We start from the raw sequence: 4,313 nt of genomic DNA on the forward strand, positions 1-4,313 counted from the left end.
GCCTAAAATATTCAGCCTAATACAATGACCCTCTTGGCAGTTAAAAGCTTTTGTACTATAGCCCATAATCCAGGATGATGATACAGCCGTTGAGTTGCCTCAGTGAGCCCATGTGCGTTTCTGAGACTATAACTGTTTTCGGGAGTAGAAAGTCCAGTCTGTCTCCTGAGAAGCTGCTGCTGGTGGTTTCCTACTGACAACCATGTGGATCGCAGCCCAGGCATGACCACTCCACCCCCAGAGCTCCCATTGTGACGGTCACAATGTCCGGAGCCCTTGATGCCCTGCAGATGAAGGAGGAGGATGCCCTCAATTTCCTTGCAGCAGGAACCCATTTAGGTGAACCCAACCTTGACTTCCAGATGAAAGAGGACACCTACAAAAGGAAACGTGACGGCATGTCCACCATAAACATGAGGAGGACCTGGGAGAAGCTTCTGTTGAGGACTCGGGTCGTTGCTGCCCTTGAAAGCCCAGTAGATGTCATGGTCAGAGCCTCCTGTGTGGACGTTTGTTGCTGCTGTTGGAGCTAGTTCAAGGGCTGGGCGTTTCCCTCCAGGAACCTTCACACACCAGATCCTGGCAGCCTTCTGGGTCCACAACATCTGGCGGTTACTGATCCCAGGGCTGGCCACCAGCCTCTCACAGAGGCCTCGAACGCTGACTTGGGGTCACACAATGCTGCCTGTGCTATGTGGACATAGGCATCCCATGTAGCAACCAGGAAACTCACTCAGTGGGTCTGAAATGGTGGATGTTGGCCCCGGAATCTCTGCACATGCGAGGCACCAATTCCTAGGACACCCTGGGGAGGTCATCGCTGACCTCTCCTTCTACAGAGACCGAGAAGAATTTGAAAAGGACGTGCAGGCTGCTACTGACAAGGATGTGACCCAGGCAGAATTTCAGGGAGAAGGGACTGCTCCCACTCCCAAGGCCCCAGACCAGTATTAGGATGTGCAGGCTCCCAGCGTCTCTGCAGCAGTTCCCCACCGAAGACTGGAGCCATTAAAGACTGGCCCGGCACCCTTGCTCAGGCCGCGGACTGGTAAAAACAACCACCGAGCGGTCTCAGCTGCTCCTACACCGTCTTTTAGGACCCGAAATAAGGTTGACAGAAGAGAAACACCCGTTTCTAAACCCAAACAGAAAAGGAATGAAACTACAGAAGCGACTGCTCTCTCTGCCAGTCTTCGCGGAGCTCAGTGCTTTCCTCCGGCAGACACGCGCCTCGGTGGCACGGGAAAAGATTGCTGCTTGCGTTGTCTTCTTCATTCCCTCGATCCTTATTAATTCACGAAGGCAGGAATGGCAGAAAAGCCGCAGAGTTCTTGAAAAACAAACACACCTTTACTAAGACAGCTTCTCAAGTCAGTGCAAGCATGGGGAAAGCTTGAGAATCGGTGAGAGAAAGAGCCTTCGATAAACCCGAGACACTGGGGGAAACGTGCTAACAGCTGCCAGGTTGGTTGAGAGGCAGAAGCGAAGAGGTTCCATTGAACTTCAAGCCTCTGTAGAGCCTGGAAAGCGTTTGTTCGGCTCATTTCTCCACAAAGGACTTGCTGTGCAGCAGCAGGCCGCAGCACGTCCACACCATGCGCTGCACCGCCACGCCAGCCCGGGGGAAGGCCCTGATTCCCGCGGACTGTTCCGGAGCGCCGCCGTCACACGGGGTGACAGCTGAGCACGGGGCGGGAGGAGGGAGCACGGCCTTCAATTCTCTTACATCTCTTCTGAACACGCCCTGGAAGGTTTGAGCTGTTAGTAATGAGCTGGATTCAAAACCAGAAAGCAGCAGTAGGGCAGCCACGCCCACGTGGAGGAGCGATGGCTGCCCCCCGAGGGGAGCGACAGCTGGTTCCACGTCACGCGTGATGTTTACATTGCTCCTCAATGGACACGCGATTTAAGGAAATCCTCATAACAAGCTAATGTGTAATATGAAAGGATTAGCTTGGTCCCTGATAGTGGTTTTAATGGTCTGTGGTCATATTTCCTAATTCCCTGCTATCTATCCACTTAAATATATGTCTTATATCCTTATAGGGGAGGGGGGGTTTTCTGTAATCCTCAACCCTCATGGTGCTGTATATTCTTATTTATCATGAAATATAAAATATAGATTATTGTTCATCGTAGCTGGGAGTATTGATCGCTAGAGCAACAGCTTGAACTAGTGCATCATCCAAGGTCAAAATGCACTTATGACATTGAGTAAGCTATATAGCAATGCTCTATTATATTTCAGAGAGACAACAAAATCAACAGTGATCGCTTAATACAAGATTGGAAATCTTAAGCCTATTTACTACTAGTGAATAATTTTCCTCTTCATTTTCTAGAATGTTAGCTTGTCAGCCTGACTATAGGTGAGTTAAGTGGATATTAGATAAAATAATAGGTGAGTTAGTGGGTTTTAGGTAAAATCGTATAATAGTAGCAGCAATAATAGTAATACTAATGGAATGTTTGCTACTGATCAAGCATTATACTGAGCACTTTAGAAATGACATCTCATTATCCCCATTTACTAATGACAAAGTGGAGATTCCGAAAAGTTAGTTACTTGCTGAAGCAATACTGTTAGTAACTAATAGACAGATATTAAAATCAAGTTCCATCTTACTTCAAACCCCAATGCTCTTAACCACTATGCCATACTGCTTTCATTCACAGTCCTGGTAAACCATGCCTGTATCAATGGAGATAGGCCACTTTCTAGGGTCCCAGAGTCCACTTCTCAGCCTCTTCCAATCACAGTGTGGATAGTGGAAAGAAGAAGAAAAGCAGGTGAATGAAAAACAACCTGCCATTCATAGTGAGGTTCTTCATTATGAGTGGCTATCTTAGGCTTGAAGCCATTGTTCAATCTAGGAGAAACAACTTCATGCCTTTACTCCAACTACTCTCAGAAGAACTTAATCATCTGCCAAATATTCTACTACTGCTCCTATCATTTAAAAATATTAAAGATAGCTGGTACAACATTTAAGCTCTTGGCTGCTAACCAAAACTGGCAGTTCAAACCCACCCAACAGCTCTGGGATGGGGACAAGATTGTACAATAAGTTTGCAAAAAGATTACAAACTAAGAAACTCTACAGGGTAGTTCGACTGTGTCACTTGGGGTTACTATGAATGAAAATCATTTCAATGACACCAAACATCAATAACAAATACTACTATCATTATACTACCGTTCTGGTAGTATTGTCATTGCCTACTATTATATTAGCATTGACTGAGACCATGACAGTCCTTAACAGGGGTCTGTGATGTAGTCGTAAAGTGCTTTGTCACTAACTGAAAAGTTGGCTCCTTACACTCACCAATTGCTACCCAAGAAAAAAGACCGGTGATCAGTTTCTGTAAAGATTACAATCTAATAAAAAGCCTGATGGAGCAGTTCCACTGCCCTACAAGGTTGCTATGGGTCAGAATTAGTTCAACACCACAGAACAGCAATGTAACTTTATTGTAGGTATATAAAAACTAAACCGAACTCACTGCCATCAAGTGGATTCCGACTCACATGACCCTATTGGACAGAAGTGGGCCTTCGGGTTCCCAAGGTTGTAAAAGTTTCCAGGAGCAGAAAACCTCATCTTCCCCTTGCAGAGCAGCTGGTGGATTTGAGCGGCTGACCTTGTGGTTAGCAGTGCAATGTGTACCCAGGGCTCCTCTTTTGTAAGAATATGGGTAAAACAAAAATTTTCATTAAAATATTTAAAACAGTTACATAACTTGAACTTGTTTTAAAGTTCAAGAATAATTAGAAATTGGAATTCTTGGTAATGTATTAGTGTAAAGGGGAGAATTTTTTAAAGTGAATATACCAAGATTTATTTGCACGGAGAGACTTATGGAACTGATTTCTAAGATTTGTTTCTCTTATCTATTCTTAATGTCAACTCTTACAGGCGCGTGACTTTCTCCTTGGCCCACTTGCCTTCTGCTTTGTGTCCCCCTCTGCCCACCGATCCCTTATGTCACAGTACATGCTAGGACAAAAATTATGCTTGCTTTGATAAATAGATAATCTCAGTAAGATTTTAAGGAGCATATAAATCTGACATTTCTCTGTGTTACATTCTAAAAATTTAGGTTTTCTCTAAATACATTACATATTTTATTGTGTATAATTTAGGAAATAGAAAGGAATAAAAATATGCTCATTTTTAAAATCCTGGTGATAGCCAGTACTTCTATTTTCTTCACTTTCTTTAAATATTTCTTCTGTGTACAAATTAATTCTTTCATTTCACAAAGTTCATTTAGTACATACTATGAGTTGGTATTGATTCAATGGCAGT

At 44.3% G+C, this 4,313-nt stretch overlaps 1 pseudogene; it reads left to right on the top strand.

Moving 5' to 3' along the window:
- Window positions 1-263: 263 nt before the first annotated feature.
- Window positions 264-954, top strand: LOC101656665 (annotated as a pseudogene).
- Window positions 955-4,313: the final 3,359 nt, after the last annotated feature.

Source organism: Echinops telfairi, unplaced genomic scaffold (assembly GCF_000313985.2).
Source record: "Echinops telfairi isolate 266 unplaced genomic scaffold, ASM31398v2 ScPeMD7_2;HRSCAF=8, whole genome shotgun sequence".
NCBI lineage: Eukaryota > Metazoa > Chordata > Mammalia > Afrosoricida > Tenrecidae > Echinops > Echinops telfairi.